The sequence below is a fragment of the Cervus elaphus genome, chromosome 1, assembly GCF_910594005.1.
Source record: "Cervus elaphus chromosome 1, mCerEla1.1, whole genome shotgun sequence".
Taxonomy (NCBI): Eukaryota; Metazoa; Chordata; class Mammalia; order Artiodactyla; family Cervidae; genus Cervus; species Cervus elaphus.
In genome coordinates this window covers 21,175,627-21,188,386 of record NC_057815.1, presented here as the reverse complement: position 1 = coordinate 21,188,386, position 12,760 = coordinate 21,175,627, and the positions used below count along the sequence as shown (strand labels likewise).

At 41.6% G+C, this 12,760-nt stretch overlaps 1 pseudogene; it reads right to left on the bottom strand.

Annotated features, from left to right (window-relative positions):
* Positions 1–275: 275 nt before the first annotated feature.
* On the bottom strand, positions 276–8,953 carry LOC122698864 (annotated as a pseudogene).
* Between the last annotated feature and the right edge of the window lie 3,807 nt (positions 8,954–12,760).

Below are 12,760 nucleotides of genomic sequence, written 5' to 3'. Positions count from 1 at the left end.
TAAAGCATAAAAGTGCTCAAAACTCATGCATTAGAATGCTCAGGGTAGGATGGTACCTAATGGACTCCAATTGGAAACTACCCACATTTCCTTCAAGAAGGGACTGAATAAATAAATTTCTGTGTATTCACTGTATGGTGAACTATACTAAATGAAAATAAACAAAAAACTACACAACAAATAGAGATAAAACTCACAGCCATCAGCACTGAGTGAAAAAAGACACAAACAAATATATTTATATTGCATAATTCCTTTTATATGAAGTGCAGAAGCAGGCTAAGTAAGCTACACTGTCAGAAGTCAAGATGGCGCCTATCCTTGGGGTCTGGTTTCTGTAAGGGAAAGTGAAAATCATTCAGTCGTATCCATCTCTTTGTGACCCCATAGACTATACAGTCCATGGAATTTTCCAGGCCAGAATACTAGAGTGGGTAGCCTTTCCCTTCTCCAGGGGATCTTCCCAACCCAGGGATCGAACCCAGGTCTCCTGCATTGCAGGCAGATTCTTTACCAGCTGAGCTATCAGGGTGTCTGTAAGGGAGCACCATAAATGCATAAAGGATGCTTGTAAAACTATTTTTTCGTGATCTGAGTACGGATTATCTATTACATTACTTTGTAAAAGTTGAAATTTATACTTATGTGCTTTTTCTGTGTGTATCTAAACAATGACTAATTTTATGTTCTTTTACAAATTAGTAAATATATGATTTTCTTTAACATGAGACAGTGCAGATCTCTACATATCAGGATGACATTATCATTCAGAGGCATATACTTTTGTGCTATTTTTCTTTTGCTGAAACTGGAGACTCTTTCAGGGAGGATAAGATAAGAATCCCTGTAACAGCCAGGACCTGAAAACCCAAAGAGATTCTATATAAACCTAACGATAAGTCATGACCTCAGCTTCCTTAGTGCTGGCTTGAAGCTAAATTGTATAAGTTCATGAAGCAGTATACTTTAGTTAACACAGAACCTGTATCCAGATTGGAGAAGGAAATGGCAACTTACTCCAGTATTCTTGCCTGGAGAATCCCATGGACGGAGGAGCCTGGTAGGCTACAGTCCATGGGGTCACAGAGTCGGACACGACTGAGCGACTTCACTTTCACTTAAGGTCATACTTATATGTCTTTAACTCAGTGACCTCAGGAGGATATATAAAATATTGAAAATGTGGCTGCTCAGAAAATAAAGGCTATTTTTACACACATAAAGAATATTTTTCCACCTCCTTTGTGATAATCAATGATCAGTTATTGCAGCAGTTGAACCAGCTGTTAGCATCCAGGAAAGCCAAAATTCTCTGTTTTAGGATCAAATTTGTACTGCGTTGATCCTTGAAAAAAGTAGAAGTTTCCTAAAAAAAAAAAGCAAGAGAGAGAGATTAGGTTTTTTCACATGAGCTTTCCTGAAAAGTCAGTAATTTCCATGCCCAAATTATATATTTAAAATTTTCTTATCAAAATAACAAAGCCCATGTTTTGTTGTTGATTTTTAGGGTAGCAAAATGAAGAAATTGAATAGTCTTAACCTTCATGTTCGAAAACAGCATCAACTTTTCCGCTAATCCCAGGGAAGTCTTGAGCTATCTCTTTGGGATAACCTGCATCCATGGACTCCCTGTTTTCATCATACCTGGTAAAAAAAAAATGGGTTAGAAATATTAGAATGTATGATTAATATAATAACAACAAATAACACTTAGCATTCCCAAACAACTTTTCATGTGTCAGTGTCTGTTCTAAGTGCTTTGAGCATACTCATTCATTTAATCTTCACAACAAATCTGAGAGGTAGGTGCTACCCTTTTGTCCACTGTACTGAAATCCAGTGGCTGCTTAAAACAACTGTGGGTGGGTGCATCATTGTTTAAAAATAATAGGAACCTTTAACTGGAAAAGTTCCTGGTTCAATAGGGTTGTGGGAGGCTGAGACAGCCTAGAGCACACCTGAAGAGGCATCAGCTCTAACAAATCCGATTCAGATTTCATCTCAGGCTCCAGCCCTTTAAAAAAATCTCCTCTGGAACTCAATCCTGCAAGTCCCTTGCCTTCCAAGGACAGGTGTGGTATGATGACAGCAAGCACAGACTAAATGACACTCAGCCTGGCTGTACCCATTCACAGAAGAAGGATTTTCAGCAGAATATGAACATAACTTAAAAGGGCATTTTTCTTCTTCCACTACGGAGGGATCTGATGTGTAAGATCTCCAAGGGTCTGTCTTTACCTCCAGTACTCATTGTCAACAAAGAAGTACGTCTTTCCGGTTTCCTCTTCATGGACAGCAGCATCGACATTCCTCACCCATCTAGGAAGCCAAAGGAACTGTAGATGTCCCTGGGGTAACTGCGCAGTATCACACCTCCCCTAGCAACCCAGTATTTATTGCCTGTCAACCAAAAAAAAAAAAAAGTGGCCGTGAAATGATTTGCCTGAGACTCTGGAGGTCAGTAGGCAGGTTTCCTCCAGACATTCACTTCACCAGAAGTGGAAGGAGGGCTTTATTCCAAAGTGAGGTGCCCCTGAATTGGGCATTTCTCTGTCGTGGCTTAGTTCTTCTCTAGTGGCTCACTTCTCCAGCTGCACAGAGAGTGTGGGTGGGCACAAGCGGTCCTACAGGCCAAAAGTGTAATGCATGTTTCCACGTCCCACTGGACAGCACCCCTGAGCTCTTGGCTTGCCTGTTCCTGGAAGAGTATTCTTTATGAGCCAGGGTGATGCTATCTAAATGCACATTATATATCTGTCTTTATTTTTGTGGTACATGTGTTGGACAGTATGTTTCAAAATTCTTTGCTCATCATAAGTGGTTTTAATTATTTACCTTAATGCTGTTAGGGTTAATTGTCTTAGTCTTTTGTGCATACAAAGCCAAACATCTGAATTATTTTCTAAGAACCCAGACGTTTGGCAGTATATACACAAAGCATGGCTGAATGTTGGAGCATAATTGGATCTAAGAGAATCAAAGCAGTCTACACCTAGAATTTATGGACAGTGGCCCATCTATAAAGATGTGCAGTTTATGAGAAGGGTAAGCTCTCAACTTCCCTCAAACTATTAATATAATGTCTATTAGGAGGATTTCTTAAAAAAAAAAAAAAAACCCAAGGACAAAGTTTTCTTAATTTCCTTTAGGTCTGATAAGTATGGGTTTCTATACTTTTTTTCTCAGCATCCTGGAAAATATGTATTTTTAAAATATGTGGAATGCCCAAATACAGCATTTCCTACTTCCAGTTTCATAATAAAAAAAAAGGGAAAAGTTAAATTGCTAGCTATTTGATTTTTATTCTAATTACTCAGCATGTCATTTTAAATCACAATAACGAATCCTCCTTGATTCAGTAGTTAGGACTTTGAGGTTTTAAGAAAAAAATCCACGAGGAGAAAGTGTGCAGCCACTGTTACTTTGGTGCAGCATCAGTTGGATGGCATCGCCGACTCAATGGACATGAGTTTGAGTGAACTCTGGGAACTGGTGATGGACACGGAGGCCTAGTGCAGTGCAGTCCATGGGGTCGCAAAGAGTCAGGCATGACTGAGTGACTGAACTGAATTGTTGCTTCTCAATCCAAACCAATAGTAAATTGTTTCATAAAAAAGGGGGAAATTCAGTGGTATTACCTTTGAAAAAAAGGGCTTCGTCTTTTTTAGGAACATCATAAGCTGCCTCAATCCCACTTGACAGATCTGGCCAGAAAGCAGAGATGAGCACGACTTCGACCCCTGGGTAGTACGGATGAACACGGATGATGAACCTGATTTGAAAAGAAACCAGAAAAAAAAAAAGATAATTACTGGCATTCTCTGCTGCCTCTCAGTTCCTTCTGTCCCTGGAACACAAGATTATTATCCAATGTGGTAAGCACTTACGAATTACACTATGACTTATCTCACAAACATCTTTCATGGAAGCTCTTATTGCTCCTATTTTATAGATGAGAAACTGAAGCCACACAGTTCATAAGAGGCAAAGTCTAATTTTTAAACCAGATTTGTAAGGTTGCCCAGACTAAGCTCTTTTCTTTTCTTATCTTTCAGTTGAGAATTCTGCCATGTTCATTCCGCAGTCGACAGAGACAGGGAAACAGCACAGCAGAGACTTCCACATGGGCTAACACACGTGTCCCCAAAACTACAGAAATGGAACAGAAGCCCCATTGCCAGCCAGCCTTGGGGAATGACAGAGGATCCTACAAAGGCTGACGCGTGGAAATAACCCTCCTTGTCAGTCTCTGGAGCAGACCGTCGAATGGAAGCCCCATAGCCAGCCAGCCTTGGAAAATGATAGAGGATCCTACAAAGGCTGATGCGTGGCAAGCACCCTCCTTGTCAGTCTCTGGAGCAGACCCTCCTGATGCCAAATCCCTGGGCCACCAGCAGCTGTGCAGCTCTGACAGATCGTCCCCATTGTCCCCCCAAGCCTCGCGCTCTCCCCAACCCAGGGGCAGGCTGGGTCAGTGCGGTGCCCGCCAAGACGCTGTCTAGTGACACCTTCAGGACCTCCTCAAAAAGCGAGGGGAAACGTCAGTGAGAAGTACCCCAGGTCCCCTGCCCTTTGGTGGGACCGTCCTGAAGTACACTCTGTGAGGACTTCAAGGGTCTGCAGTGGGACTGGGCCCCTGTTGGCCAGAGTGGTAACTGCTCATGGGCACACCCCTGTTGTCTCTGCTCACTGATCTGTCTCTGTTCCTTCCTCCTTGACCATGCCTCACGGGATGACCTCCAGACCAGCTATGTGCTTCCTAATTCTCATGTCAGTCCCTGCTTCAACCTCCTCCCAAGCGGCTAAGGACCTTGTGCAAATCAGTGACTGTCAAGTTTTGATTCCCTCAAGGATAAATGTCAAGGCCACAGGGAGTGCCAAATTTCATTACCCTAGTCCAACTCCACATGAACTCTTCCTGCCAAATGGAACTTTTTTTTTTCTTTCACAACTGAGGTATTTTGACATTCTGGCAGCTTTCCATTAAAACAGAAGATGAGGAAGGTGAAGAAAAAGGATCAGCAGCAGCAGAGGAAGAGGAAGAGAAAAATACAGGAGGAGGAGGAGAAAAAACAGTAAGAGGAGGAGGAAGGGGAATAGAAAGAGACAGGAGAAGGAGGAGAAAAACAGTAAGAGGAGGAGGAAGAGGTAGAGAAAAAGACAGGAGGAGGAGGAGAAAAGACAGTAAGAGGAGGAGGAAGGGGAGGAAGGGAAAAAATCTGTTTCTTATCAATGATCCTCCCATGTCTGTACAGATACTTAAAAACAAAATTAGTTTAGATTTATAACTAAGCCTCCTGATGACCTGCATTTATCTCATTTAGATACTAACGCAAAATAATGCATAACATCAAACATTCTATAGGCTCAAAGGGAGCTGTTGACTCCTTCCAAATCCCTAATAGTTCTCATTTGGAGGGGGAGGATCACACTATCTATGCTCTTATCCCTCAGTGAGTCAGTTTTGTTGAGAAGAGGAAGACAGGCGTGAGGTCACTCTAGCCTGTTTGAATCCACGCTCGGTAGACTGAATGCTAGGACTGTAAGGCTTCGAGGAGGAAAGTACCAAGTCCCTCAGAAGGCGGGGTGAGGCTGGGGGCTTGTCTGCAAACGATGTTTTCTTTCTTCCTCTCGGCTTCTGGGGCACAACGAGGATTTGCTGGATGGCAGGTTGGGAGAGCGGCATCGTGCGGATGGGAGGACAATGCGAACAGAAAGGGTGGCCTTCCCCGTCTCGACTCTGGGTTATGTAACCCTCAGCAGAGTAGAGAGCTGGTTTCAGCCATACAGTAAGATGAGCAATTTGTCCTCAACCCCACCATCACGTTTAGCATAGCAGAGTGTGCTAGGGAAAGGAGCTTCAGTCCGGAGTTGGCAGACCAGCTTTTGCTCCATTGCGGACTACCTGCGGCCCTCAGAAAGTCATATTCCTCCCCTCTGCCAAGCTCTACGTATTTCTATGTGTCACGGAGGGTGGTGGGAGCAGGACTTAGGAGAACTTTTATTTTATGGATATTTATAATTATGTATGAATACAATATTGAGTAAGAAAAGAAAAAAAATACACACAAATGTATAATCATTATAAACATATGTCAGGATTAATTATAATTTGTACCTGTCTTTGAAGAAGAACAATTCCCCACGAATTTTGGTCACAGCATCAAATGTTATCCAGTTATCACAGGGTTGGGGGGTTGGTAGCACTGGGACCAGCTGCAGTTTATTAGGTGGCCCTTAAAAAATTAAACAAAGATCCTGAAGTTAATGAGGTTTTACATACTACATTGACCCAAAAATATATATGATGAAGAGTCTTTCACGGACCCAAGTCATTGCCTTTATAATTGAAGCACACATATAGCTCACAAGCATTTGTCTGGTTCGCCCAACTTCACTTACCATAGATGGCCTGGATGCCCTTGATGTCATCTTGAGACAGATAAACTTCACCAGTGTAGATGTAGTTGGGGTACATCAAAGCCCCCATGTTAGTAGAATGAGAAAGTCCAAAGGAATGGCCCAATTCATGTGCCAAAACCCAATACAAGTTGTAACCTAAAAGGCAACAGAATTGGTCAGTCTTTAGCAGATGGCAGTACAGTATTCAGGCCTCAAAGAGCAAATATATCTCCAAACCACATAAGAATTCCACTGTGGTTTGGTTTATGACATGGTCTGAGATGTGTGTGTGTGTATAATCATAAGAGAAGAATTAATTAATACTAGAAAGACTTCAAGTCTAAACTTCTAGAATTGAACTGCTAAAATGTAAGGAAAAAAATTAGCTGACATGCAAAATTTTAATATTGATTAGTAAGTCCGGCAATAAATAAATTGGAAAAAAGATTACATAGAGAAACAACAACATTCTATTAATGTTTATGACTTTAATCTAACTATAGATTCTAAATAAACTAATATATATTCAAAACAAAAATTTGGATAACCATGTACCAAAACACGTACTTTCCAAAGCAACTCCACCAAAAGTTACCATTATTTAGTTCTGGTACATATTTGTACACATACAAAATATCATTTATAATCTTAGAGTATTTTAAAATTTCATAAACATATTTTACCCTTAAGATGCAACCACTGGTAGAAACAGTATCCTCAGACGTTATCACTAACTGTAACTATAGTGTTGCAATATCTTTCTGAACCACCATTAGAAAGCATATCTTTATTAAAGCATTTAACTATCATCATAATATTGGTTTATTCTTTTATACAAAACAGAACATATTGCATTAAGCCACAAAAAGGGAAAATAAAAATAGGGAGGGAGAATTCCTTGACTCACCATTCAAATCTTTGGTCCATGTTTCCTCTTCATCAAGATGAACATCTCCTCCAATACCTATTCCTGGTTGGAACGCATGAGCGAGTACACCCCCAGGTCCATCAAAGGGAGAGTTGTCACGATGATCTGTGAGGGACAAAGCGCAGCAAAGATAAATCTCCTCTTCTCTTTAGACTTCCCTACCAGAGACGAGAGAGCAGGGACAAGGAGCCAAAAGGCATTGTTCACCTGTGAGGGGTCCCTTCTTTAGCCCATAAAATCAGCACCCTCAAATAAGGGGAAATTCTGACCAGAATGCTGAGCATGTCTGAAGGTGGTGTGAGGCGAGGTTCAGAATGGTTTGGGGAGGAAAGAGCTCACCTCTCCAGACAAAGGATATCATTATGTCTGCTTGCCCCTCAGAGACCTTGGTGAAGGTCAGGGGTGAGGCACTGCTCCAGAGCTGAAAGGCCTTCCTAACAGCCTGCTCCACGTCTGCTCTCGACATGTCTGGGGTGTAATTTTCAACCCTTCACATGAAAGAAAACACAGACACGTCAAAGCTCATTTCTCATGGCTCTGGTGGGAAACAGTGTCCCCTCTTTGGGCTCCGTCTAATTACCTGTAGGTCAAGTGTGTGCTCTGCCAACGAGGGTTCCCTGGAGTGAGTTCATACCGGGATGAGACGTCAGGCACTCCACATCTGGGCTTCCTCACAATATCCAGGGTATCAGCATCTATCTTTCCAGTCACTTTTAGCCCAAAGAATTCCTGCATTTGCTTTAATTTTTCAATCATTGAACCATGGTTTCTCTGCCTTTCGAATCGGCTGGTTCCAACCTCTAAGCTATAATAGTTTTGTAGGTATTTCTGATAAATAAAAAAAATTCAAACAGAAGATATGAAATCTTTCTTATTTCTCTGAAAATTCCTAGCATTTCACTGTAGTGACAGAATAGTTCTTTTACCTTAAAGATTTAGTGTCAAGAGGGGAAAAACAAACCTGCTTCTGCAATGAATTTCTGTCAGCTGAATTTCACAGCCTTTCTTATGCTTACTGTTGGTACAGAAATGTCAGTGCAGTGGTAGAAACTATGCTATTGCTAGGTCTAAAGAATCTCAATTAGAAGTCAGAATTACAATTAGAAAAACCAGTCTGCATGCTTTTCTTTTTGGCTTTCTCTTTCTCTATAGTCCAAAAATGTCTACAGAGAGATTTTATTGTTCAGTTGCTAAGTCATGTCTGCCTCTTTGCACACCAGGCTTCCCTTGTCTTTCAGTATCTCCAGAGTTTGTTCAAACTCATGTCCACTGAGTCGGTGCTGCCATCCAACCATGTCATCCTCTGTTGCCCCCTTCTGCTCCTGCCCTCAATCTAAGTAGATTTTTATTTTTGTATGAGGGAATCTGTTTCTGACAAAATGGTTATCCCAGAATGAATCCCAGACTTCCATGAACTCCTATCCCTTGACCTTGGAAAAATGAGAAGGTAGGGCCCTTGCATTTCTGGCACGTGAAATTCAGCATTTACCTGGACCATCTCCATGTCTTGCTCTTGTGTTTCTGAAGTGGCTGGAAACCCATGAGACCCCAGGCACCCGAGCAGCAGCAGCAGCAGGGGAAGGCGGGGCATGCTGGCCTCTTCTTTTCTTCTGAGCTGAAGGAAACCAGGGGCTCCCTGCCTCTGCTGCCCTGGGGTTTCAGCCTGCAGGCTCTGCCTTTTTGTAGGGTCCTTGCACCCCCACAAAACCGAAAGCTATCTGACCCTCATCAGACCACATCCTTCTAATTTACAATGTGTGGTCTCACCATTAAAATGTTGTGACATAAAACAGATTAATCTTTTCTGTTGGTTTGTTTTCACAATCTCAAGATCATTATCACACAGGGGAACAAAGAGATACACTCTACCTAACACACAACATCCTGTTATTGAGTCTATGTTGTCTTAAAAAAGACCCTTACTTTCTGCACTGTAACGGACATAACTCACAGAGCACTCTGGACTTTTAAAAATATTGGCCTTCACTACTTAGTTTTGCTGGTCCTAACCTGCTCCTGGGTTCTCTGTGCTCTTACTCCCCAGAGAGAAGGAAAACTGGCTGGTGATACGTGAAATGCTCCTGCCCTTCTACCGCTCAGAACAGAGAGCTGGCTCCTAGAATCACCAGCTTTTCCATTTCCCAAAGATTTCCTCCTGCTTTTTAAACCTTCTCTGTATGATTTATTTTTTCTAGCAATCAGACATTGCCTAACTAGCAAATCAGCTTCAAGTAGGCAATAGTATGACAAAGTCATTACTAAAGACTGAACAAATAGTAAACATGGACATTTTAGGAAGCAGTGAGCTAAAATGGACTGGAATGGGAGAATTTAACTCAGATGACCATTATATCTACTACTGTGTGAAGAAGAATCCCTTATAAGAAACAGAGTAGCCCTCACAGTCAAAAAAAGAGTCTGAAATGCAGTACTTGGGTGCCATCTCAACAATCACAGAATGATCTCTGTTCATTCCCAAACAAACCATTCAATATCACAGTAATCCAAGTCTATGCCCCAATCAGTAATGCTGAGGAAGCTGAAGTAGAATACTTCTACAAACACCTACAAGACCTTCTAGAACTAACACCCAAAAAAGATGTCTTTTTCATCATAGGGGACTGGAATGCAAAAGTAGGAAGTCAAGAGAACCTAAAGTAACAGGCAAGTTTGGCCTTGGAGTACATAATAAAGCAGGGCAAAGAGTAACAGTTTGGCAAGGAGAACACACTGGTCATAGCAAACACCCTCTTCCAACAACACAAGAGACAACTCTACACATGGACACCACCAGATGGTCAACACGGAAATCAGATTGATTATATTCTTTGCAGCCAAAGATGGAGAAGCTTTATACAGTCAGCAAAAACAAGACCAGGAGCTGACTGTGGCTCGGATCATGAACTCCTTATTGCCAAATTCAGACTTAAATTGAAGAAAGTAGAGAGAACCACTAGACCATTCAGGTATGACCTAAATCAAATCCCTTACCATTATACAGTGGAAGTGAGAAATAGATTCAAGCGATTAGATCTGATAGACAGAGTGCCTGATGAACTATGGATGGAGGTTCGTGACATTGTACAGGAGACAGGGATCAGCACCATCCCCATGGAAAAGAAATTCAAAAAGGCACAATGGTTGTCTGAGGAGGCCTTACAAATAGCTGAGAAAAGAAGTGAAGCTAAAGGCAAAGGACAAAAGGAAAGATATACCCACCTGAATACAGAGTTCCAAATAATAGCAGGGAGAGACAAGAAAGACTTCCTCAGCAATCAATGCAAAGAAATACAGGAAAACAATAGAATGGGAAAGACCAAAGATCTCTTCAGGACAATTAGAAATACCAATGGAACATTTCATTCCAAGATGAGCACAATAAAGGACAGAAATGGCATGGCCCTAACAGAAGCAGAAGATATTAAGAAGAGGTGGCAAGAACACACAGATGAACTGTACAAAAAAGATCTTAATGACCCAGATAACGACAATAGTGTGATCATTCACCTAGAGCCAGACATCCCGGAGTCTGAAGTCAGGCGGGCCTTAGGAGGCATCACTATGAACAAAGCTAGTGGAAGTGATGGAATTCAGCTGAACTATTTCAAATCCTAAAAGATGATGTTGTTAAAGTGCTGCACTCAATATGCCAGCAAATTTGGAAAACTCAGCAGTGGCCACAGGACTGGAAAAGGTCAGTTTTCATTCCAACCCCAAAGAAAGGCAATGCCAAAGAATGTTCAAACTACTGCCCAATTGCACTCATCTCACACACTAGCAAAATAATGCTCAAAATTCTCTGAACCAGGCTTCAACAGTACATGAACCATGAACTTCCTGATATTCAAGTGGATTTAGAAAAGGCAGAAGAATGAGAGATCAAATTGCCAACATCTGCTGGATCATCAAAAAAGCAAGAGAGTTCCAGAAAAACATCTACTTCTGCTTTATTGACTAAGCCAAAGCCTTTGACTGTGTGGATCACAACAAACTGTGGAAAATTCTTCAAGAGATGGAAATACCAGACCATCTGACCTGCCCTCATGAGAAATCTGTATGCAGGTCAAGAAGCAACAGTTAGAACTGGATATGGAATCACAGACTGGTTCCAAATTGGGAAAGAAGTATGTTAAGAATGTATATTGTCACCCTGCTTATTTAACTTATATGCAGAGTACATCATGTGAAACGCTGGGCTGGATGAATCACAAGCTGAAATCAAGATTGCCAGGAGAAATATCAATAACCTCAGATATGCAGATGACACCACCCATGTGGCAGAAAGTAAGAGGAACTAAAGAGCCTCTTGATGAAAGTAAAAGAGGAGAGTGAAAAAGCTGACTTAAAATTCAACATTCAAAAAACTAAGATCATGGCATCCGATCCCATCACTTCATGGCAAATAGATGGGGAAACAATGAAAATAGTGGCAGACTTTATTTTCTTGACCTCCAAAAATCACTGCAGATGGTGACTGCAGCCATGAAATTAAAAGATGCTTACTCCTTGGAAGAAAAGCTATGATCAACCTAGACAGCATATTAAAAAGCAGAGACGTTATTCTGCCAACAAAGGTCCGTCTAGTCAAAGCTATGGTTTTTCCAGTAGTCATGTATGGATGTGAGAGTTGGACTAAGAAGAAAACTGAGTACTGAAGAATCGATGCTTTTGAATTGTGGTGTTGGAGAAGACTCTTAAGAGTCTCTTGAACCACAAGGAGATTAAATTAGTAAATTCTAAAGGAAATCAGTCCTGAATATTCATTGGAAGGACTGATGTTGAATCTGAAACTCCAATACTTTGGCCACCTGATGCAAGGAGCTGACTCATTGGTAAAGACCCTGATGCTGGGAAAGATGGAAGGCAGGAGGATAAGGGGATGACAGAGGATGAGATGGTTGGATGGCATCACTGACTCAATGGACATGAGTCTGAGAAAGCTCTGGGAGTTGGTGATGGACAGGGAAGCCTGGCGTGCTGCAATTCATGGGTCACAAAAAGTTGGACACGACTGAGCAACTGGACTGAAATGAGTGACTAAGGCAGCCTGACCCAAGGGGCAGGGGTTAGGTAATTTATCATTAAATCTCAATCTTGCTTAATCTAGTTCCTGGATGAAGATGACACGTGAAAATAGCCGAGTGGGGTCCCAGGTAGAACCATGTTAGGAAGGTCTGCTCTGAGTTTCACCTTTCTACCATACTGCTCCTGGATGACTGGACACATTTAGCACATGGGACTGGGCTACTGTTAATTATTCTTTTACACACGCATTTCTTCATTCAAAAGATATTTACTTAATATCTTCAGTGTTCCAGAAACTAAATGGGGAAAGAAGAAATGGGTCAGAACATTTTCCACAGTACCTTGAGTTTGTGCTATGAGGTTTGTAAAAAGTGCTACAATTGCCCAGAAGACACATTCTAGTTC